Source organism: Haemorhous mexicanus, chromosome 5 (genome assembly GCF_027477595.1).
Source record: "Haemorhous mexicanus isolate bHaeMex1 chromosome 5, bHaeMex1.pri, whole genome shotgun sequence".
NCBI lineage: Eukaryota > Metazoa > Chordata > Aves > Passeriformes > Fringillidae > Haemorhous > Haemorhous mexicanus.
Window position 1 is genome coordinate 46,991,362 of NC_082345.1, and position 25,744 is coordinate 47,017,105.

The window sequence follows — 25,744 nt, forward strand, 5'->3', positions numbered from 1 at the left end:
CAGATACAGAACTCAAAAGTGGTACACCTGCCAAGGTTAAGGGGAAAACAACCCTCTTAATGTAATTTGAAAACTCATTATTAAGACTGGGGGTTTTTTAAACCCAGGTCTATAAAACTGATAAAGAACAAATTGCTGGGTACAAGCCAAAGAAAAGAGTCAGGTTTATAAGAATCAGCATTTGAAAGTTTATGCTTAATTGCTTTGGCCAGTCTACATTACTTGATTCCAGTGAAAGTGTCCCAAAAACACCAAAACACCTAACACAGGGTTTTAACAAGCTGCTCTTGTTAATATTAATAACTGAAGTGTTTCCATACAGCTTTATGTCTGAAAAACTCTGCATAAAGATTAACTAAGCCTCATATGACCCATGTGGTGTAAGACAGTTTTATTCTCTGCATGCAAACAGGGAAACTGAGGCATTCCTACAGCTGCTTAGAGGCACATATAGGAAAGGAACAGACATTGTGATGTCCCTTCCTGAAGAAAGACTAAGTAATACCAAGAGAAAGTAAAAATCCAATGTACAGTGTTATAGAAAGCAAGCAGCAGAAATTAAAGCACCGTTTCTCTCCCAACATCCCCAAATTAAGCTGGACTCTGCTTCACACCTTAGGAAAAAAGCTAAACCAAAATAAAACAGTACAATTGGACCTTGCACAAAATTCAAATCTTATCCCCAGCTTAACAAAAATTTTGTTTTAATACACAGCAAACCCATCACAGACATCTGTGGGGTGGCTGAAACTCAGTGTAAAGACTGCCATGGTGCACTCAAAACTCTCCATCTCCAGGCATGGCCTTTGTCTATTCCCCATACTTAACTGGCTTAAGCAATCAGACATCATAGTCAGACCTGTGTTGGCTGAATCCAGCAGCTCTGGATCACAGGATCAAGGTTGGAAGGCACCTCTGAGGGCTGTCTGGTCCAGCCACCACTTCCAGGCCAGCCTCAAAGCTCCATCAGTGCCAGATTACATGTTTGGTACACAAGGAGCTACTCTTGTTTGCTTACCTGCAGTTGCAGCTGCAGCTTTGTATGTATGGTTTCCATATGTAAACATGGGATACTTAAAAGATAATAAGAAATATTTAAAGTATTCACTGGAAGAGGTAGGATTGGAAAAGAAAGACTGATGGATTGCTCTAGGCATTTCCTTCCAGGGTACTTGTATGAATCTGTACAGAGACTTTCCTCCTACTTCAAAATCACAGAAAAACGTCTCATACTTTACATTTTTAAATTTTAACCTCCTGCAAAGTGGGCCAAAACCTGCATTCCTCACATGAAATTAATGATAACTGCCAGCAATACTTTCTACAGAAAAAATCTAAATATAGAACATATTTTAGAAAACTTTTTTCATAAAATGGGCAACAGTCTCATGGAATTTGGGGTTTTTACTGGGTTACAGTAGCAAAGGTGGGACTCAAGCTCCTTTTAAACTTTCTCATCAGCAGTTTGTTTTTTTTTTCCTTGCATAGATATTTTTGAAATATTAAACAGAAGTTTAAGATATACAAATATATACTGTAATTCTGGGCCTTTTTTATGTGTAAGCTTTCCTTATACCCTCTTGCAACCAACTTCAGTGGCAGACAAGACCCCATCCTCAAATTATCCACACTTCAAGTGAATGAAAAGTGTATGCAATTAAAACCTGAGAAAAGAAAGCAACAAAAGCACAAAACAGCAAGTAGCTCCCCCCCAGAAAAAGAGGAAAAAAAAAAAAAAGGATGGAAATATTATTGCCCCTTCCTCATTAATTGTATTTGCAGGTTGTAATTTTTTATCTTTCCTGCTGTTTGCAGAAGGTGTTTTCTCTTAGACACAAACAAAGTCCTGTAAGTCCAAAGAGAAAAGTGTCTGTACTGTTTCAGGATTACAGTTGGTAACTTGGACGTGCTCTATTTCTGTCCATGCTGTGAAAAACAGAGCAGCTTATAACACTTTTTAAACAGCCATGCTGGATTTGCATTGCAGACATGGCTGTAGAATGGGTAAATTACATTACTGTAGCAAACTTCCCAGGCTTCCCATATGGTTAGGTAGAAACTAGGAGTTTATAGCTTAATTAGAGGCACTTGTAAGTGAGGATCAGATAAACAGATATACAACTTAAAAGAGTGCATTGGCCATAAATTCTTTCATTCCAGATTCAGATCTGCTAATACATGACTTCAAACACCTTTGACAAGGTTATTTAAAAGCCAAGCAATCTTATTTCCTATGTCTTTGGAACATGAAGTGGGAAGAAGTAAATGACAGAAATCATGCAGTGCTGCCAGCAGAGCCTAAATGCATTTAGATCTATGTGATAAGTGATAGAGAAATGCTTGAATAGGTGGCAGGGAAGAACACAAGACAAGGGACAAACAGCTCTAAGGCAGCAGATGGCTCCTTTGCCATCTTTGTCACCCCATTCCCTTTACAATTAATTTTAAAATATTATTATATAGAGTTATTATTATATTCTATATTCTACAATATATTTAATTTTTTTCACACTCCTGCTTCATCCTCTGTGTTTTTTTCTTAAATTGGAGGAGAAATACAAATTCATTCTGATGGAAAGAGTGAGAGAAGCTGACTCTTTTGAGGTTTCCCCTGCCTGTACAAGCACCTACTCTTTTTTTCTGAAAACTTTTTGATGCAATTTGGAAATATTTATTTTCAGACTTGGTTAATATTTTAAAGGAATTGAAAAATTAACATTTAGTAAATTGAAAAATTAAGAGCATCAGGGTTTGAATTGCAGTTGAAACTTGTAAGGCGATAAGTAGTTTTAACACTTTTGACTGTAGCAAAGTTGTAGCCTATGGCTGGAGTCTGAAATCCTTCCCTGTGAGTTAAGTTTTTACTTTTTCAGATGGAGAAAGATTATTTTTACCAGCAATGTAGATAAACTTATTCTGCTAACAGAGGAAAACCAAATGTGCTTCAAAGGGAAAATTCTCATTTTCATTTCCTCATGTAATTCCTTGTTTTGAGAATCAAGAGAGACACCGCCAGAGACACAGCTTTATACAAAACAACTTCTGAGGCTCCAAACACACCTTTTTCAACAAGCGGGGAGAGTTTGTGACTGCCTAGAAGTCACTCTGGCAAAATTATTCTCACCTTCCAATTTGCACCTATGGAAGAAATATAACATCGAGTTAAATGCCATGTGACTCATCCTTTGATGTTTCCATAGAGAGTTTAAACACTGAGACCACTAGAGAACCAGGAAATCAATCCACGTTGCTTAAAGAGTGTTGTTAGGCGCGAGCAACGCGATCAAGGGCTGCAGACTCCAGCAGTTTAACAGATACCAAAAGCGCCCGTAACCTCAAAAGCAAAGGGATTTATACGTGTGCCGGGCTACTTCAGTGTCCTTTTAACGCCGGCCGCCGTCGCTTTGCCGTCTCCTTAGCGCTGAGAGCGGGGCTGCCTTGCTTTGGGCGCGCCCACCCCCGCCAGCCCCCTGGGGCGGCTGCGGGCTCCGCACAGCCGGGCCGGCGAGGGCCCCGCGCCGCCTTCTCTGCGGCAGTGCCCGGGCGCCCGCCACGGCCGTGCGCAGCCCACCGCCACCACCGCGGGCCGCAAGCCCAGCCGGAACGGGCTCCATCTGTGCACCCCTCTGCACAGATCACCGGGAGGAGTTCATTAACTTTCCGCGTCCCGCTCCCTGGAGGAAAGCTGGCGGCTTCAGGGCTCCGTCGGACCGAGGGAAAGGGAGAGTAGAACCCGCCCGTGCCGTCCTCCGCCCCGTCCTTCCCGCAGGGATCAGGGCGCTCCCCGCGAGCTCCCCCGCTCCCCTCGAGCCGCTGCCGGCCGCGCCCCCCGCGCGCCGCCGCCGGCCCAGCCCCGAGCCCCGCCCCGCCGGGCCCCGCGCACCGCCCGCCGCCCCGGCCGCCCGGCGATTGGCGGGCGCGGCGGGCGGCAGCCAATGGGCGCGGCGGAGCGCGGCCGGCGCCGTCCCGGGCGCGGAGCGGCGAGCCCCATTAGGGCGGGGAGCGCGCCGGGGCTTGGGCAGTCGCGGCGGGGCGGCCGAGGGGGCTCCGGGCGGTCTGTCCGCGGCGGTGTCGGAGATGCGCGTCTCCCTCCGGCGCTGACTCCGTGGGACAGAACCCGGTATCCGCCTTCCCCGTCGTCTGTGTGACGGACCACACCGCCTCCCGGGAATACGTCGCCGTGGTCCGGCAGCGCTGCGGGGAGGGTAAGTGGAGGCTCCCCGGAGTGACGACTGACAGCTTGCGGCGGAGTGCCCGGCGGGTTTGGCGGTGCGCCGTCCGCAGCTGGCACCGTGCTGCTGGCGGCGGAGCGCTTCCCGGGGTGCGGCCGGGGTCCTGCGCCCTGCCCGGGGCTTGCATCGCCAGGGCGCGCCGGTGAGGAGCCGCCCGAGCCCGGAGCCGGCGCTCGTCAGCGCCGCTGGCGCCGCGCCGTCCTGCGCGGAGTTGTCGGACGGGGCTGCGGGCTCGGGAGAGCGGTGGGGAGCGCAGGGTGTCCCACCGAGCCCCACGGCCGCTGTCGGGGGAAGGTGTCGCGGCGCCGCCGCCGCGCCGGCTCGGTGCGCCCGGCGGAGCGAGCGGCGCGCCGCGGTCCCCGGCCTGGGTGAGGGGCCAGATGTGGGAGCTCAGCTGTTGCCTGTCAGTGCGTGGCAACTGGCCCCTTCCAGGCAGCCTCCGCCCTCTCCCTTATCCTGAGAGAAGCGTCCGCCTCTGGGCGCTCTCCTGCCCCGAGCGAGGACCTTGGCGAGGTGGAAATCTCGGTCTGCCATCCCAGCGGCGTCTTCCGCGCTGTCCGCTTTAACTGGGGGGTGCTCCCCACACCCACCCCTGCAACCACGGACCTCGCTGAAGTGTGTGCTTGTGCTTTCCTTTCTTAACGAAGAGAGCTCTGGGAGGGCGATGGATCGTCTGCGGGTCCCTTCTCCCAGAATATTTGTGCCCACCGCGGGATTTCAAACTCCAGCAGCCACCATTTATCAATCGGCTGGGTTGAGCTCAGTCCAGACGCCTTTGCTGTGGTCCGAGCCCGAGGCGGCTGGGTCTGGCCTTTGGCAGGAATCTCTCACCGTACCCCAGCGCGGGTGGCCCAGGAAGGCCAAATAAAGCACCCACCAGTACCGGTGTTTCTAAATGCTGTCAGCTGGAGAGCGAGGAAACGCAGCGGGGGGTATTTTACAGGCTCGCTGAGAAATGTTTGTACAGCGAAATTTAATGGTTAACAATGCATATCCCCAACACGCTTAAGAAAACCCAAAAAAAGGCATAAATAAATTACTAGCGTTATTGTTGCAAAATTCCCTGCGATCATTGTTTAGCTGGTAACTGAGATCTTTGAACTACATGTTTTGCACGGTAAACTCTAGAGTAAGTACTGAGATTTTTCAAGTAGCATGGGTTTTTTTTTCCCCTTTAGCTGTAGTTCTTGCTATTTCTAGGGGAAATTAAGGTAATTTGTACTATTTCTTTGCAAGACAGATATATCACAGTGGCTAGGTTTTCATCCCAAGACGTGAGTAGATCAGAATTAGCTTGGACAGGGAGTGGAAAGGAAGGGAGATGGAGAGATCCGTTACTCTGATGCAGTGACAGATCCTTTCATTTTTGCCTGCAGAGCCCCGGATGAGCCGGGCTGGTGCAGTTCTGCCAACAGCACAGTTAATTGTGTCCTGTAAATCAAGGTCCATGGAGCTGCTCTGTACAACAAAAGGCTTTGTAATGAGTAAGCCCAGATCAGTCATATAAAAATTTTAACATCAACTGGGCAAGGTGTGTGTGTAAGGACCTTACAGGGTTAATAGCTAAACTATTAAGATTGGAGTCAGATGTGGGTGAAAGCAACAGGAGAGTCTGTTTTTTCCTAATATCCTGTAGTATGATAACTCTGAAAAAGGTAATTGTTTAAAAAAATCTGTTTCAATTTAAGATTTATTAAGCAAGGAGAAACTTATGTAAACATAAGAATCCCTTTCTTGTTTGGAAAGGCAAGAAATGGCTAGAAATGTCATCTGAACTTGAAATCCACACATAGTTTGTAGTCTTTAGTGCATATGTGCAAGAATGTTATTAATCTCATTTTCAGCTAGCTTATTCTATGTCTTAGAGGGTCTGGGGTATTTAACTCAGGCCTTTGGCAAAATGGCTTCTGTGCTTTTAGGTTTTTGGTTTTTTTTCCTAGCAAATGAGTTATTTCTAGCATTTAATAAGACTTGAAAATACAGGAGCAAGAGAAAGCAAATGCCTTCCAAAGAAGGAGAAATGGAGGGGGTGGGAGGGAGAGTCAAGTTTTACTTACATATGTTATGAGTTGGGAATGTATATTTGTATATAAGGAGAAGATCTAAAGAATGACTTGGCACACTAATGACCTGGCTTTTTGGAACTTCAAGAGTTTGGTCTGTCTCCCCCTATGGTTATAATAAGAGATTAAACGCATTTGGCATATTTAATTACTTAGCATATGAAAATAGGATGTCTTTTACTTTGTCATTGTTTTCCTGTGAAACTTTTCTATGCTAATGAATGTAGACATTTTACAGAATAATTTGCTTTGCTTCACATTATGCTTTTGCAGATTGGTTTGACCCTTTCTAATGCTGAAAGCTTTTGTATCATAGCCTAAATGTCCTTCCCTTTTGTCGTATGAATATTGCGTAATAAATGTGATGTCAATTACTGCTATACACAGCTTCTAACAGGGCAGACTGAAAGTTGCTCTTAAATTGAAAGCTTCTAATTGCTTGGGTGCTATGTCTTAGGCATTCCAGAATTAATTGGATGTGCAGTGATGAATTTCATTTAAAACAAACAAACAAGCTGGGTTGTGTTTCTGTTTTCTGTGACTAGTTACCCTAAAGTAAAGAGATCCCTGCTGCTGGGGTATAAAAGCATGCTCTGAAACATTACTTTTTATTTTTTAAATGTTGGGAAAGGTTACTTGTATTTCTGGGAAAACTGTTGCATGATACAATACTGCACTAAGAATGCTGGATTGAGATGGTTCCCTAGTCACCAAGTGGCTTATATCAATATTCAGTTTACCCCATTGTATTAAGGCTTAAGCTTCAGTTTGGCCAGCGCTGGCTTTTGCTTATGCTGTTTAAACAGAAGTAAACTTGAGGTTAGCTCTAGCCATTAGTATATGCTTGGTGTAAGCCATGCAAGCTTAGGTCCTGCTCCTGGAAATGTTTACAGAAATTAGTAGCTTTTACTTGTGTGCTTAAATTGTTTGGATTAGGAGTTGTATAATGGGAAGAACCAGCTTGGAAGGACACAGCACAGCTATTGCTCATCTTTTCCTCCTCCTACCTTATGGCTGAAGAATGATGGAAAGAAACATGTTTTTCAAGTAATAGCCCACTGAAGTCATGGCATTTTTGGCAGAAATTCCCAGATAGACTATCAGATCAGTTTGCCAAAATTACATGCTTTTTTTTCAGAAACAGCTCTTTGGCTGCTGGTTCATTGACAAAGGATATTTCCAGCTACTGAAGAAAATTTCACAGGTGGTCTGCTACAAATCTTCCTCTTTGTATTTTTCTTATTTATAATATTCACAAAATACATTATATATTTTTAGAACTAAAAGAGCAAGCATTTCACTTCTCAGCACAAACTGATAATATTCCTCAAGCATGTTTTTGTGCAAGGAGTTTTTTTTTAAATGTACAAAATGAGTGAAGTGCTCATATGCAAGAGGTAAGAGCCAACACAAACATTTTTAGTATTTTTTAAAAGGTCTGTAAATGACAGCTTTTTGCTAGTTTACCTTTTCTTGGAACCCTGCCTGGAAGGCTTCTTAAAAGTTCTTATATATAGCTATAAGGTTGGTGGGTTGCTTTTCAAGATCATTGTGAACCTATCAAGCCCAATGTTTTGCTAGCTAGTAAACCTGGGGTAGACAGTCTCTCAGGTAGACCTTTCATTTCCAGTGGATTACACATCAACAAATGCCAGAACTGTGTTATTTCAGTTGTTCTGTACCAAAGTTGTGTATTCCTGTCTGAGGTCTGTGTTTGAAACATTGATTTATAGCGCCTGATAGCTCTTGCTGTTCAGTCTTGTGTACTTTTCTCCTTCATTTTCTCTCTCCCTCTGTCCCCTCCTTAAGATGCAAGAGTATTATGGAGTATGCTTGTAGGTTTATATCTGTAACAGATATAAGTTTCATTCAGTTGTCCCCCTTTTATCTAAGGACAGATTCTGCAGTTTGCAATTACCATCTTTGACTTTAGTAAGAATTTTTTTAAAAATGTTTCCAGTTGCACTCAATATTAGCTTTGTGGAGTGGTTGCATGCCAAGAAAGCATTTTCAGCTGCAATCCAAATACTGAAATATAATTGCTTGCCTTTAATAATAATAAACAAAATAATTTTGTTTCCTGTGATGTTTTTTGTAACCACCTTTTTGAGCTTGTTGCCTTCTAATCTTGCATCAGGTAACTCCAGACTTAATATTACATGATTCCAGAACTAGCTTCTCTGTCGGCAGCATGCCAGATCCTGTCTAATGTCTGTGTTAATGTGGTGTATATGAAAACTGACTTCTCTGTGGATTGGAACACTGATTTGTATAATTGCAACTGGCATGATTAAAAATCTGCATGTTAGTATCATGATGCTTATAATAAAACATACAGATTTTTTTTTTTTGTTTTAAGCAGGGTGATATTAGTTCCCTAAATTTTCTTTGACAGTCTTCAGTGTCCAAACATCTTTATTTCTGAATGTGTTTGAATGTTTAAAAAAGAAAATAAGAACATGTGTGCAGTTACGAATATAGTAATGTAGGCCTTGGATTGTGCTGCATGGTAGGACTGCACTCTCTTGTTCTGTAGGAAAGCTGCATCTTCTCTCACTAGTCTTAAAAAGACTGATATGAAAGACTTATCTAGATACATTTAAAGATTCAGAGACAAGTGCCTCAAAACTCCTCAAAGCACACATCCTTCCTGTATTCCTGTGATCCCTGCTGGAGCCATGTAAGCCACCTCTGCCACAGGCGCTGTAATTGTTCGGCTTTACCCGTTTTGCTGTCCCTGATGTCATCATTAGCAAGTACACTCGTGTGACAGTGGTGGTGCTGGCTCAGCAGGAGGCTCTGCTGGGGCACCCAGGCACTCTTGCTCAACCCGTTGAGCGCTTGGGCTTGGTGGACACTGCCCTCACCCATGGCCCATTTCGGTAGCAACAGAGACACACAATAACCACGGCAGAAATTGAAAGCCACCTTGCGCTTTCAGGTGTGGATCAACTTGTCTAACAGCAGTAAAACCTGACTTGTTTTCAAGTATGTTAAAAATTAGTGCATAATTAGTGAAGATCGTTTTTAAGGATCTCTTTTTGTAATCAAGCATTAATCACCCAGAAGTTCAGAAGTGTTTATGTAAAGAAATTGCATGTGTTTGTGTGCATACTTTAGGATTATTACATTTTTACTTTATTTCAGACTCTTTGCAGGAATTGGTATTTTCATATAAAAATTAAAGCTTCACATGCTGAGATGACTATTCAAAGTATGAATATTTATATACTTTAAAATGAATTTTATGGAGGCGCTAAAGAAATGTCTGAACTTTGTATATTTGCATCTTTATATACAAACTGGTAAATAAATTATACTAGGTCTAGAACCTCACTGGTGAATTGCAGATGTCTTTTGTAAAAGTGTACATATGGCTTTCCAAGAGCTTTGAACTGTTTCCTCACCAGAAAGATGGTATGGATAACTTCATTGTGAGAGGGCATTTTTCCAGTCTTGTTTGCAAAGCATAGTGGATCTGTGTGGTAATATTGAGTTTTCATCCATTCTTGGGCTGAAATGAGCTCATTCCGTGCATATGGAATATGAGAAAAATATATACAAAGGATATGTTTATATTTAATGAAATTAATAGTATAAAGCAAGTGCAGAGAAACTTACAAGCCTAAACAGCTTGGCAGGCCAATAGCCAGCGAATGTCTTAGAGTACTGCCAAACATGTAGAAGGCAGACCAGGCTCTCATCTGTTACAAGGTACCAAGAAACTTCCAGCCTCATGAGGATGTTGTTTTCCCAGGATGTAGCTTTGTTCTGTTCTCTTAGCAGCTCAGTGTAGCTTTGGGTTTCAGCAGGTATCTGCTAGGAGATACCAGTACTATGCAGGAGAAATGTGTCTCCCTAAAAACAGCCAAGCAGCTGTGTTACAGCAGCTCTCCACAGAGAGATCCCAGAGTCCCTTTTTACAGGGTATTGGCCTCTCCTTGGGAGGCCCTGGAGAAGGAAGCAGTGTACCAGAGTAAGGCTGGAGAGAATGTCTGCAGGGTAAGAGGGAGGCCTATTTATTGCTGTTGTGCTCAGCCATGAGCTGCCATAAAGCTGTAGAAGTGCTCTCAGCAAAGGATGCTGCAGAGTAGATTAGATTACTGAGCTCAATGGTTTCTTTAGCTGTTTGTGAATCCAGTAACTGTTTGGTTTGCACCCAACCTTTCATACAGCCCATCTGCTTGGACAGTACTTGCTGGGGGTTTCAGATGGTGCGAAGCTGAAGTTCAGTGGTCTAGGCTAATACCCCATTTTGTTCTCAATATATGATTTCCCAGTTGCATAAAACTGTTGATTTCCTTCAAGAACAGCTTGCATGTTTTTAGAGTAGCTGTTAATATACTGAAATTGAACAATGCATTTATTTGATTGAACTGAAATGACCACAGTGACAAACAGGCATCTGTTTCATTGCTGCAGATTTACTGCTTTTCAGATTTCTTTGCAAAATATCCCCCAATACTCAGAGCTCTATTGTCTAGTTCTCAATCTGCCACCTTTTAGGCTGTCATTTTGGAAGATTGCTTTTTTAATGTCTCTCTGTCTGGTATTGTGCTGTGGCTGTTCATAAACATTTCTTACTTATTAGTGGATATCTTATAAGCCTGGAGCTGATGCTGTCAAGAGGTACTGACAATATGATGGCTCTTTCACAAAGGTGTAGTTGATGGATTTATTCTAGGAACTGGGGTGATACCAGGCTCATGGTCATTTAAGGCTTGTTTTTGTTTGGTTTTGTTTTTTTTTTTTTTTTTACCTTTGATGCATAAGTCAGTGTTCAACATTTAAATGCTAAGCACAAAACAAAGTTGGATATTCAAGGACATTTATTTGTTCTTATTTGTTGTTTATTTATTCCCTCTGTAAAATACTTGAGCTGTTTCCCTTGCACTATCACAGCGTTGTGCAGGCATACCTCAAGTGGAGATATAGAGATAGTTTGAAAATATTTGGGGGTTTTCTTGCGTCTTTGTTTTGAGTGAGCTTCCCCAAATCAGCCCAATCAGTACAGAACAGTACAAGGATTATGTTTGTGCACAGTGGGGTGGTGAAAGAGGAGCTTCCTAACCACATGCTGCTACCAAGAGGAAAAAAAAGAAAAGCCTAGAAAAACATCTACTATAAAGCTGTAGCTTCTGTCCTGCTGTACCTCCGAACCATGAAGTGATTTTGTCATCCATGTCTTATATAGGACTTTGTCTGACTTGAATTCTAGTCTGAAGTGTTACTCTTTCTAACCGCTGTAATGTTAGTTGTGCAGATGGTCCTGAAGAGTTTTGGAAGATCATCTGCTTGGGTATAAATGATCATTGGGCACTGTTTCTGGTGATGGATATAGGTCAGATCTCCTCTTTCTAGCAATGGAAAGTCTATGTCTTCCACAGACAAAATGGTGTGCTCCTCATTTTATAGAATATCTGTAGGAAAATACAAATCGATGTCTGTCTGAAAAAAAATGCAACAGTTCTCTCTAAACATTTCCTTTTTTTTTAGAAGCCTGTTTACTGACTGGGCTTCTGACTTACTAATATCAGTCCCAAGTCTTAAAAAAAAAAGACACACAAACAACAAAACCCCTGGGTAAGCTACAAGTTCTCTTCTTCCCATCCCCCAGCTAGAGCCTATTTGCCTGCCTTTGCTTGTGTACTCTATCGGTTTCACAGTTCATATACTTATGTTTTTTTTAAATCTCCCCCTGCACTCTGGTGGGGAACATGTCTGCTGTTTCCTTTCAAGCACACAAGGCTTGATTCTCCTCTCACAATGGCATAAATTGTGAAGAACTCCACTTGAAATCAATGGACGTAAAGACATGTAAAATGGGGTGAGAGAAGAGCCCAGCCTCTGGTTTCTATTTTTAAGTGAGTCTGGTTAACCTAAAATTGTTCAATGTGCCACTGTGACTTTAGTTTGTAGATATCAGTTACTATGCTTGTTACATTTTGTACATAATGTTTCATTTTCATATATAATACATCACAGCTAGTACCCCTAATCAGGATGCACATGTCTTTAATTTAATACCTTGGTACTACTACGTCAGTTTTGGTACATAATAAGTAATATATATGGTAAAGTACTTACCTTACTAGAGTCAGATCCTGCAGAAATTCTGGGGGATAGCTGTGTTCCTGTGCAGGCCCCAAAGGAAAGAAGGCTGGATTGGCTCTATCTCTACAACTTAAACTTTGTGGTTTTCTCTTGCTTCAGTAGTTCTAATCTGTCAATCTTGTTCCTCATTATGCAGGTTCAAAATACTAATTCTATATCAACAATACTTTCTTAGTTACTGTTGTTTTTTTCTATGCTTGTGAAGTGTTCAGCTCCATTCTTATATTTTGTACATGCTCAAGAACTTATTATAACTTTAAATTTTCTCTGAACAGTGAAGTACTTTGCAAGAAGCCTGGAATATCCACACACAGTTTTTTCTATTGCCCAAGTTTTGGTGGTTGTTCACATTTGTTTATTTTTTGGCAATGGATTATGGTCCTTAATTACCATCAGTAGTCAAATAACTGAATGAGATTATACAGCAGTGCTGTAAAAACTGTTCATGGTAGCTGTGATCTGTCCATGTGTGGATATCTTTGAGAACAGTCACTTCATTCATTAACCAGTGCAACAGACTCCAACTTTATTTAGTTTTTGAAATTAATGCAACCTTCTCTCCCTAACTGAAACATTGCTTTGACTGCCTCTTTCTATAGTTTAAAAAATGCCCATAAAATAGTTGGCTCTTGTAACATATTCAGACTTGGAGTAAATTTATTGGCGTATTTGAATTTTTGTTTTCTGCTTGAATAGCAAATCATGGGTGTCCACAAGACAGTCTCTTTAAATCTGGAGTACACTTAGTATATCCCTTAAATTTTATCTCCAATTTTATTATGATGAGGGTAAAAACCCTGTGGTGTTTACCTGTTAAGTCATTGAGCTTTCCCCTTCCATTTTAGTCCATTTTTGTCTACCAGTCCCCCAAAAAGTCAAAAGGTTGCCTAGCTAGTTACATGGTGGCCTTATGGGGCAGCAGATGTCATGGAGTTTGCTGTGCTGCACTGGTTGGAGTGAAGCAGATCTCAACATTCAGTGTGGCTTTGCAGGCACAGAAGTGATGTGGAACTGGCTTCTGACCCCTTGACTACAGTTATTAATTCCAGTAGTGTATTATTCCTTGTCCCTGATAGGTTTTGCATGACTTACCACAGGGAAAATGGTTTATCATAGTGAGTTCATTGTAGCTTTAACTGTGGCTTTTTTGAAGGGTAGCTGTCAGACAGGGAGGTGGCGTGGTGGAGACCAAGAAGTGCTGTTAACTGCTGCTGTGGTCATGAGCAGTGTTGCTTGTCCACATCTGATGTGAGGATGGTGGGGGCAGAGAAGGGTGTTTGATAGGGATACGTGTGCTTGTCAATTCAATGTGCTTTTCCTGTCTGGAAGCTGGATACTTCTCAGCTTTGTTAGATAGAGCCATCCTTGTTGTGAAGTAGGGAACTGACAGCCTCCCAAGTGCAGAGATGTGCAGGTGATCTTCCTGATGGCAGGCTTTACTCATGTTTATTCTTATGCTTTTAAGACTCATTCTGTCATACCATTTTGGGGGCATTTTAAAGCTCTTCTGAAAGTTACAATTGTGGAGGTTGCAATGCGTGTCTGGAACAGAAACTACTTTTGGTAGTATTTTCAAAGCATAAGTTTGGTGTACAAAAGTAATTTCTGGGTACAAAGGAAACAAAAGGTGATGTGGTTAGAATATGAGACTCTGTAGGAAAACTAGTCTTTAACACAGACTGGTATATACAGCAAGCAGAAAGACTGAAATCTTACGAAGCACCCTGTCAGGTTTATGGATGAAGGGGCTTCTATTGGAAAAGATATGGGAATAGAAGAGCATGCTTCTGCCTCTGTCATTAGTTGTGGTGGTTAACAACAAATCAAAGATAATAGAGCGTAATCAAGTCGATGGCTTAAAGGCTCTGAAGAAACTTAAGACTTTCTGCCTATTGTGAAGCTGGTGATGTGAGATGTGACCTCAGGAAATAGAGATGGTTTGGGGGATCCAGAGCTTGAATCTGTTTGTAGGTACTTTTGAAGAGCTGTCACCACAAAAATACAGAGCTGATGGTGCGATGCATCTGCAAGACAAAAATCTGTTCTGGAAGCAGCAATAAGCCCAGAGTAAATCTTAGAGATCAGTCCTTCTTGTAAATAATTCCAGAGCCATTTGCTGGCAGTCTTGATTTGTATGTAAGTATGCTAAAAGCTGTGACTACTGTATAGTTCACTACCTATTCCAGCCATCTTTAAAAGCTATCTTTTTTCACAGAGAAGCTTTCTGACAAGAGGCCTCAGATGGATGCTTGGCACCCCTGTCTTTTGTAGCAGAAAGCAAAAATGTATGGGATCAGAAGTCTGAGTAGATTAATTCTTCTGTTCCGTTACAGGTCCATGTCATTGTATACACGATAAGAAAGTGTTTAAAGCTCTTCAAAAATATTCATGTGTAAAGGACAAAAGTGTGTGTGGTGTGGAAGTAAAGCAATATTTTAAATAATGCCAGTAGGCTCTAAGTTTTTATGTGTGTCCTGTTTAAGGAAAGTAAAAATGACTGAAAATTGGTATGCTGTGGAAGGCTGCATAGAAAATATATATTTCTTGACATCCTTCCAAAAGTACTATTTAAAGACAGTTTTGCAACATTGGTGTCTTAGCAGCATTCTGGTAGCCTCAGTTTTCTTTCCCGTGGAGCAGTTCCAGTTCTCACTTTCAAATTAGCCTGTTGTGTGATACCTTATGAAACAAAGTAGATATCAGGAGGACACACTGCAACACTAATGTCTAAATTTGACCCCAGTATGCACACAGCTTGGTACAGCTATGAATTTTGTCCTTACGAAACATTTTGGAAAACACCTGATCATGTGTGCAGATGCTGCCCCTGTACCACCACGGATGTACACCAGGCACACCTATATAAGATCCACATCTCCAAAGCTGAAATGTTTGTGTAGCTGTTAGGTGAACACTGACAGGTGCTTTATCAGCATGGAGGGCAGAGCATATCAACCTGAGGTGTACATGGTTATCAAGCCAGTGCTGTGACCGCTTTCTGCAGGGAAAATGCTTGAGAAAAGTCACCGTGAAAATGTATAGATGAGACATATATGGGATTAATGTACAGTCCTGGGCATTTTCACTTAAACGCTAAAATATGGGGCTTGGGTTCTAACTACACTTCTGGCTCTGCAAAGAAAACCAGACTGGTGTGACAGTGCCTGCCTCACCTCTCTTGCAGCTGGTGACTCCAGGGAAAAGTAGGGTGCTGCAGCTGGGAGGGTAGCAGTCAAGGCTGGTCAGGCGAACACCAAGTACAGACTCAAAGATGGCAGAAGATGTACTGGTTAACTGGTGGGGTATGGAAGGCTCAGCTGTTGGTTTTAGGGCTCTGGCTGCTATTAATGTCCAGTGTGGGCCTCGCAGTTCTGGTGGAAAAAAAAAAGGCCACGTGCTGTTATCTCCTTGCCTGGGGGAGGTGCAGTGGAGTTGCAGCCATGGAGTTGGTGTGACTTGTGGTGGTGGCCTAATGCAGAGCTGAACAAAAAGTTGCTGAATTGTCATAGAATTGTTTGTGTTGGGAAGGACCTTAAAAATCATCTAGTTCCAACCCCCTACCATAGGCAGGGACATCTACTAGACTAGTTGCTCAAAGGGCCCTCCAACCAGGCCTGGAACACTTCTGGGGATAAGGCATCCACAGCTTTTCTGGACAGTTTGTTCTGGTGTCTCACTAACTTCACAATAATGGATTTCTTCCTAATACATAATCCAAAGCTACCCTTGTTCATTACAAATCCAATACCCCTTGTCCTATCACTGCATGCCCTTGCAGAAAGTCCCTTCCAGCTTTCTTGTAGGCACTGGAAAGCTGCTATAAGATTTCCCTCAAGGCTTCCCTATTCCAGGCTGAACAACCCCAGCACTCTCAGCCTGTCTTTGTAGAAGATGTGTTCCAGTCCTCTCATCTTCCTGGCCTTCCTCTGGCCTCTCTCCAATATCTCCATATCCTTCCAGTGCTGGGGACCCCAGAACTAGATGCAGCATTCTGGCTGGGTCTCACCAGAGAGGTTTAGAGGGGCAGAATCCCCTCCCTCAGCCTGCTGCCCACTCTGCTTTCATGCACGTTTGGCTTTCTGGGCTGCAAGCACACATTGCTGGGTCATGTTGAGCTCTTCAACACACCCAAGACCTCTTCAGGCCTGCTCAGTCTGTTCTCTGCCCAGCCTGTACTTGTGCTTGGGATTGCCCTGACCAGGACCTTGCACTTGGCTTTGTGGAACTTCATAAGGTTTGCACAGACTCACCTTTCAATCCTGTGCAGGATGAGGTTTGCACAGACCCACCTTTCAATCCTGTCCCTCTGGCTGTCAGCCCTTCTCCCCAGCCCGTTCCCTCAGCGCGGGGCGGCACCGCCGCACGGCTGGGCCCCGCCCGCGCCCGCCAGATGGCGCCCGTGTGCCGGCCCGGCCCGGCTGATCCCGGGTGAATCCCGTGCGCCGGCACGGCTGATCCCGGGTGAACCCCGTGTGCCGGCCCGGCCCGGCTGATCCCGGGTGAATCCCGTGCGCCGGCACGGCTGATCCCGGGTGAACCCCGTGTGCCGGCCCGGCCCGGCTGATCCCGGGTGAATCCCGTGCGCCGGCCCGGCCTGGCTGATCCCGGGTGAATCCCGTGTGCCGGCCCGGCCCGGCTGATCCCGGGTGAATCCCGTGTGCCGGCCCGGCCCGGCTGATCCCGGGTGAATCCCGTGCGCCGGCCCGGCCCGGCTGATCCCGGGTGAATCCCGTGTGTCGGCCCGGCCCGGCTGATCCCGGGTGAACCCCATGTGCCGGCCTAGCCCATCCCGGCACGGCTGATCCCGGGTAAATCCCGTGTGTCGGCCCGGCCCGGCTGATCCCGGGTGAATCCCGTGCGCCGGCCCGGCCCATCCCGGCACGGCTGATCCCGGGTGAATCCCGTGTGCTGATCCCGGCCCATCCCGGCGCCGTGCCCGGCTGATCCCGGGAGATGATGCTAAGCAGCATTGCCGGGTGCGAGTAATGGAGATCGCTCGTGCTTTTCTGTCTGTGCTTGTGGCACTGGGAGCGCATCTAACTAGCTGTGTTTTCAAGGCTGAAACTATTTCAAGGGCTGGTTCGCAGTGACATCAAAAGCAAAGCTTTTTAATTTCTCTCACATTGCTTTATATGAGTGATGTTTAAATGGTTTTGAAGGACAGAGAGCAACCTCTCCATGCAGAAAACCCAGAGAACTGGCAATTTTTGCTGTCCCTCTGCTTGCTTTGTTTCTGTTAATTTGCCAGCATTCAAAATTATACCGAACCCAAAGGAGAAGGGAGCAAGCCTGAAGGTCCCAGCCCATATGCTGAAAGATCTGCATAGATGTTCCTCTTTTGGCATGACATCTTGCTTCATGTTTTCTGTTGGGAGGAGATGGACATGACTTTCTAGGTAGAGCTGGAGAACAGGGACGTAGCCCCTCTGGTTACCCCAGCTGGCTGGAGGGTACGGCAGGAGCCTGTCGGGCTGTGGCACTCCGTGCTTGGAGAGTGAGCTCTTCCTCACCAGGTTTGCTGTCCCCAGAAGACCCTCTGGCAGGGCGAGGATGTGTGGTGCAGCTCCATAAGAGTGCAAGTGGTCCGAGCACGTAGGTGGAGGCAGGAGCCTTCTCACAGCCACTCCACAAGCACCAGACAAATGAAGAAATCCAAGCACTTTGATGTGGTTCTGTAGGCCCCTGGTAAGCTGCCCAAACTAGTTTAACCAGGCCCAGAGGCAGAAGAGGTAGGAAGAAATGGGCTCTGCTGAATAGCCAAAGGAGCGCTTCCATATCAGCCTCATTCCTGGGGAGCTTTTGCGCTGAAGTGAGCCTGTCCTGAAGGTACAGGAGTGAGATTGGCCTGCCTGAGACTGAAGGAGAAATCTATTTTCTTATTAGTCGTGAGGAGGCCATGCAGGGTCAGTAACTGTTGGTTCTCCTTTTGAAGGAAGGATGGGCAGGTGCTAAATTCAAGTCTGCAGAGTAATCCTGCTTGGGATGCAGGCTGTGACTGTCACCACATCCCACTAATGACCTTAGGAGGTCACTCAGACATCAGATGGACTGGGCCCTCAAACAACAGTGTCCACATCTTTCCATGGTTGCAGGGTGACCCTCAAGTAAGGAAGGGATGTGACTCACCTGGCAGACAAGAAAGGCTGGCAGCCTGTGCAGCCTGCAGCCAGGTTTGTGGATCAAAGCTGTCAAGCACCCTGAGCTGTGTGTGCAGTGAGCCCCTCCACCTCCATTAAGCTAGTTTAACGGCAGAAGAATGGATAAAATATTCAGTACTGAGAAAATTTTCTGCAGAAGAGAAAAGGGGGAGGAATTGCTGGCACTGCAGAACTTGGGCATCTGGCCAACTTGACAGAAATATTCTTTAAAAATAAGATGGTGGTTTCTCAAAATTTTAGGCATGTGGTTTGAGAGTTTTCAGCTAAATCCTTGGAAACGTTGTCCTGTTAACATGAAGTCTTCATAGCTTTATAGACTTTCTGATGGGGCTGTGAGGCAGAGGTGCTAATAGTGAATCACCTGAATGGCAGGTGTTGAAGCCATTCTCAAATAGACCAGAAGGCTTTTCTTTTCTTTTTTTTTTTTTCCTTAATCTTCTACAAATACTGATTAGTGCTACAACAAACAAGACCTGTCTCCTTTTGTACCCATCTTCCCTTAGGAGAAAGAAAACATTCTTTCAGGAGTGGTGGGTTTGGGTTTTTGGTGGGCTTTTGGTAGGTTTTATTTTACTTTTTGATTCCTTGATTCCAGTCTTGGGAAAGGAAGCCCTTGGTGGTAAATAATTGCATTAGGAACTAGCAGGATCGACTTATATGAAAGAGCCTTGTTCAGCAATTCATTACTTAATTGTACAGTGGACTTTCTCAGCACTGTTTTCTGGTAATCATCCAAGTCCTTCAGCTCTGATACCTGTAAACAATTAGCATTCTCCCACATGGCACACAAACACTTGATCAGTGTTTAACAGGATATTTGTGTGTGGCAGCAGTTTAACCTCTTTAAGGAGTCTTCCTGTCCTCCTTCTGCCTTTCTCTTCCACGATCTTTCCTCCCAGTTACTGGTGTGTTCAATTTATATACAGATTTTACATACAGCTGTTTATATGTGATGCTGCTGTCTTCTCTGTCCTGAGAGCTGTAATTGCATTAAAAAATTCAGGTTTTAATCATCTATCTTTAGTCATCCTCTAATGTTCACACCCGCTTTTCAGTTTGTTACAGGGGTAAGCTGCTGATGGAAACATGATGTTCCCCTCTCTCATAGTGGAAAAAATGAAGTGGCTCCTGTGCCTTCTGTGAGGTTCCTTTTATTGCTGTCCTCCTCTTGGGTTTGAGCAGATTACAATGCTACTTGCCTCTGGACTGGCCAAAAGCACAGTACGTGGAAGCAAGAATTACTATGAAATGTACATTACCCAGGATGTAGCTTGGCCATTGGGTGACCTGGAGTTAGACCTGTGGTGCTGAACCTCTTATAAGGTGTTAAAATGGATTGAAAGTCAACATATAAGGAAAGACTCTTAAAAGTACATTTCTGTATCACAGGATATACTGATATGGAATATGTACAAATGAGAAAAGTCTGGGAACTACTTCTTAGCCAGTGGTGAAGGGTAAGTAAGTCAAAACAACCCCCAGCTGAATAGTAAAAGTGGTTGATTCCTCTGTGTTTCTACAAAATGGATGGGGTCCTAAACAACAGCTTTCTTTGAGTGAAGCATTGCCCAGCACTGGTGCTAGTTTTAATGTGTCATGATGAGGCATGAAAATTGCATTGGAAGAGTTCTCTGTGCTGCAGTACTGCTTTGAAAAAGAATCAAGCCCCAAATTTGTGGATGTTGTTGCATTGCCTTCCAGTTTTCATGAGGTAATGCACAGCCTGAAAGATGTGTTTACAAAGAACAACTTTTTAAAATGTACTCAAGTAGAATAGAAACAATGTAGTGGCATCTGAGATGCCAGTCCTTTGAACATTAGCTGCAGTTGAAGCACTTCAGGATTCGATGTGTGATGCTTGTAATTCTCTTGGTCTTCAGCAACCTGTGCAAGAAACTGACTTCAAGGATCAAAGTTACCCATATTTTGCACCACAAGATTGTGAATAACAACTAGCTAGCAATTTACCCATCAACAATATTTATTTGTCAATAAAGACCTTCAGAACAAGGGAGAAATGGAACTAGCTCCTTTTTAACAGCTTTTTTGTTCTTATAATGACTAAGGTTTCTTAATAATGATGCTTTGCGTTTAAAAGTAGAGATACTTTTATTTGGAACTTGCAATATGTAAGTCTTACTGCAAGAACTACCTTTATGTTTTGTCTGACTGACCATTTCTTATTAATTACAAAGCTAGAAGTAGATTGGGTTGATAAGGCATAACCCTGAAGCTGCTTCCTGTACATGATCCTAAGTGTTTTCTAAATTCTTTTCTTATCACATCTAATCATGTCTGGCATCATGACACATGCCTTCAGGGGATGACAGGCTGTGCTCCTGAGGGATTTTTGTTTAAGTCTTCTGGTGTAAATTTTAGGAAGCTTCTATTGACTAGGTAACACTTTCAGCTTGTGGATAGCATGCTGTCTGTACCCTGGCATGTAAAGACTAGTACAGGAATACAAAATTTTGACATCACAGGCAACAATCTGAAGTTGATGTTCCATAGTTCAATGTTTGTGCTCTGACCAGGGCAAGCTAAGATTTTGCAGGATTGTTAGCTCAAGGAAAGCCTAGTGAAATAAATAAAATTTTCAGGGTTGCTTCAGTCTTAAAAAAATTCCTCTAAATGGTAGACAGCTTTTGCCCTTCACTGAAGCCTGAACTATATATCAAAGAAATTTCTTGAAATAAGACCAAATGCACTGAAAAACAAGTGCAGGGTGGTTTTGGTTTTTTTTTTTTTCTGAAAGCTCAAGTAATTTTCACTGAAGGGCTGATATTTCATCAGTGAGTACTGCTGGTAGCTGTCTCCACACAGTGCCTCTTTGCCTCATAAAACCACTCCTTTAATGAAAACCTGAAGTATCTCCTATCCCTTACTGTAGAAAGTACAGCTCAGTGCCACTACCTGGGTTTTTTGGGGGTTTTTTTGTAGTTTTGGTTTTATTGTAATAGGGCTGAATTCATTTGATGGACCTAGTTTAACAGTTTCTCTTGTGAAGCCACCATGTGGTGCATCAAGGCAGCACCTGAACAAAATGGTTCACAGAAGTATCTAGTATCACTGGAGAACCTAGCTAATAAAGCAAAATGAACATCTAAAACACTGAAAAAGACCATCCTCTGTAGCATGTCCAGCTCACAGTTTCTTAACTTTCCTAAGCTGATGTTTCATGAAGGCAACTCTTGGGCAAATTCATCCTGTATAAAAATAATCACTTAACAATTCTGTACTACTGCTGCCAGGTCTTTGGAAGCTGCTCCCTTCAGACCAAAACAATGTTTAATCAACCATCTGCACACAAACGAGGCAAAAAATGTCACTTTAAAAAAATCCATTGTTTTTCCTAAAGTGTTCATACTCAATTTAGAGTTAATGCTTAAGCTGTATCTGTTCATCTGACTTGTTTTTGACTTGTTCAATAAAATCTTACTGCCCTATTGCTATGGAATGCTTTAAATTGTTGGAATAGAATGACATCTGACAAGTATCGATTACTTTGGCAGATTTACAAAAGATTATGTTTATTCCATCAAAAGCACATGTGTTTATCTATACTTTAAATTTTAAAGAATTGAAGAATGTAAAGTTATTTATTCTTATGAGTAGAGTCTGTCAGGAGGACATGTAGAAAATTAAACTTCTTATATTACAAGTCTCATTTCCATTTAAAGTATTGCATATGTTCTTTCCTATTACTGGTTAACTGGGTCCATGCGTGGGTCTGTTCTTCCCCCACTCAGTGTCTTGAGTCTTGGATGATTAGAGTGGTGAATACAGAAGAAAAATGGTACTCAGGGGGGCACAGGAAGAATGCAAGAGGTAAAGAATCTGGAGAGACAGAGAAAGGAAAGTAATTACCATATCTATTTTTCAAACAGTTCCTCCTTTCATTTGAATAGTAAGAAGCTTATAGTGACCCACTACTGCTGTTAATGAAATGGCAGTATAGCTCTGACCTGCGTGGGAGTTCTTCACTTCAAAGGATAACTTAAGTAGGGTGTTGTACTGATCAAGAGACAAAGTTATTGTATGAACAGTGCATGCACATCTCTACCACCTACTGGTTTGCTTAGAAGAGCAAATACAAGGACATCATGCTCAAAAACATTAAAAATTCATTTTAATGGAGAATGACAGTGCTGTAGTGCTTGAAGTACGTTCTCACCAAACTGAAGTAGCTACCACGTTAGGTGAGAGAGTATAATCACAGCTGTAAATAATCAATCTTCACACCCATAGACCACTGGAAAATTCAGGATTGGACACCCAGATTTACTTTATCAGTCACACTTATTTGTGTAGGTCAAATGAATGCAAATCCTATGAGAGAGCTGACGTAGTTACTGTGTTACCTGTGTAGGAGAAAATACAAATGTACAATTTTCTGAAGTTGTTCTGGTCAGAAAGGACCTCTGAAGGTCAGTTGACCTAATCTTCCTTCAAAGCAGGGTCAGCTGAATTCAGACCACACTGTGTCAATGAAGCGTTTGGAGTTCTGCAGCATGCAGCGGGTCTCTTAATAAATAAACCAGTATTTCTATCAATTGTATCTTTATAAATTAGAATGCTTTTAGTAAATTACATTTTCCAGCTGGAAGAATGGGGATAATAGAAAAATGCAGGTTTTTCCCTGTGTGTACAGTTACTCTTTGAAGCTGCTGTACTGCATCATGATCAGTTGCAGAGTATGTTGACCTGTTTGACTGGCTTCCTTCATTCTTGGATGCCTGGTTGCTGAAGTACCTTCAGGGTGACTTAGTGGCACTTGAGCTACTCTATCCCCCAGTGCTGTTAGATGGGATTAAGATTCAAGTAACCACTAAGTTGCTTTTCTTTTGAAAATACCTTGTAAAATATTAATTTTGAAGCTGGATTCATTAAATATTGTCTTTGTGTTGCTGTTTGGACATGTGATATGTAAGTAATGGGCATTTGGGCTTTGTCATGTTAAAGCATCTTGCTTGTTATGTGGGACAGCAGACCCTACTCATTCATGGCCCATGAATGGTCAGGGATTTGTTCTTGAAATGTTTATAAAACCTTCAGGAAGTTCTTGAGAAACAGCTGCTTGTGAGTACCAGTCCAGTGTACTTCCAGAGGAATACATAAATAAAAGGCAATTAAAATTTTCATCTTTTAAATCTGCATGATATGAAATAAGGTGGAGAAACTGGTCATTCTGGATGAGTAGCAATCTTGCAGCTGAACTTGAACCTCTTGGCTTTGTTTTGTTTTTATATTCTGTATGTTTGCATCATGTTCCCTTGCAAGTACCTGAAGTTGCATGTTTGTACCCTTTCAGACAAAATTTTTATGAGTGTGGATTCCTTCTAGGTAATTTGGTAGTAAAGGGAAAGTTTGATAAGTCATACTTATGCTTAAAAGAACAACTCTGAATTTTTGGATGCCCGAAGATCTGTTTAGTGATTTAGTGGCAATTTGATTTGGGTTGAAGGTTATTTCGGTGGCTGTCCTTTCATTCCTGTTGGTTTTCTGGGCATCTGAGAATGTTTAGGGAACTGTTCCAGGCATCTGAGCGCGACAAGCCTATTGCCAGTGGGTGCTGGTGGCACTGGTAGGTGAGTTTGCCATGCAGGAAAAGCATGTCCTTCTAAGGAATTCCTCTGCACTGATGCTCAGATTCACACTCTAAAGGGTTTTCACAGTATTTTCAGGGGTTTTTGTGTTACTGTCTAGCATGTCAGTCTGTTACTGTTCAGTCAGTCTGCAGTGTTCTATGTAAGTAAAATTTCATTATTCTTTCTGTAAGCTGTTAATCATTCTTAATTCTGTTTGTATAAAGTATTCTGATACTTCTGCCATAGATGTTCATATATTACACTCTAAACCTCCAGCTGTCTTTGCTAACACAAACAGCTAATTCCTACCCAATGGAAATCTGTGTTTTGTTCTTCCTTGCTGACCCCAGTGTGCAACTGCAAGAGAAGAGAAAAGTTCAGGGTGTCCCACTGAATGTGAAAGTGAAATCACTCAACATGGATACAGCAATAATGATTTGAGAACAGCAAAGGGAAAAGTGGTCACAGGGGGACTGGTTCCACTGGCTTAGAGCAGTATTTAGATGAGTACTGCTGTGGTCTACCTCTCCCCTTACAGTGGCATTCCTGGTTGTCTAAACTCATGGTGAACTGGTTTAAAAAATCAAATCAACAGGAAATTTCATTTTTCTCTCTTTTTTTTTTTTTTTTTGGCAGCATTGTTTTTCTGCTTGCTTAAATTTCTCCACAGTTCCACCATGTAATCAGCTGAGTGCCAGTGCTAACAGAGTGCCTGCAGTCAGTAAAGAAGAAGAAGGCAGAGTCTATGCAGCACCCCAAACATAAATGGGTTTCAGTTCTGTTTTAAGAGTCCCCAGTTATATAGCTCTTGTGCATCTTGCTTTGCCTCGTTCTTCAGCTGAACCGACTTCTCTCCCTCAGCCCAGTTTACATGGCTTACTTTTATGGCTTCATTAATAATGAAAAGTTCCTGAGAAATGCTGGCATGTGCTAAAATATTTGGGAGTGTTACTACCTATGGTTACTGCTCTTGCTGGTGCAAAGATTTTTAAGGATTGGAACCCTTTGCCTGCCATTTCTGCATCAGCATGGCTGGTCACCCCTGGCCTCTTTGCCAAAAATTATTGCCCCTCTCCAATAGCAGTGGTGGAGTGTAGAGTGGGTTGAGGAAGTTTCAGTCTAAACCAGGAATAGAATCACAGGTCTAAATCCAAATGGTAGGTAAAGAGTACATGCTATGGGGAAAAAAAAATGTGTATCATTTGGACCAGGATGAGGGCATTAATTAAAAAAAGCTGAGATCTCATATATGACAGACTTTTAAAAAACATTTTTCCTGCAGATAAAATCTGAGAAGATTTGTCCCTAGTACCTTTTTTTTTATTTTGTGATAGACTGTGAGATGGAATTAATTCCAATTAAAAACAAACAAAAAAAATTGTATGTAACTAATTGTGTTTGGCTCTAAGTTTTCCATCCAGTCTTCTGAGTATTTCTGTAGGCTCCTGTAACTTATTTGGTTTGTGATTATTTGGTTGGTGTTTTGGTGTGGGATGTTTGGTTTGGTTTTAAGTGCCAGGAAAAGACTCCAAAACTTGAGTTCACATTTTTCAAATGAAGGGGTTTGTGTGTGTCACACTTATGTCATA

The 25,744-nt window shown here is 42.9% G+C and overlaps 1 protein-coding gene across 1 annotated transcript in view; it reads left to right on the forward strand.

Moving 5' to 3' along the window:
• The first annotated feature begins 3,999 nt into the window (after nt 1-3,999).
• Nucleotides 4,000-25,744, forward strand: part of PRICKLE1 (prickle planar cell polarity protein 1) — a 65,525-nt gene continuing 43,780 nt past the window's right edge. The window contains exon 1 of the mRNA XM_059847063.1: nt 4,000-4,205. The gene's annotated coding sequence lies outside the window, so the exon portion shown is untranslated. The remainder of the gene's footprint in view (nt 4,206-25,744) is intronic.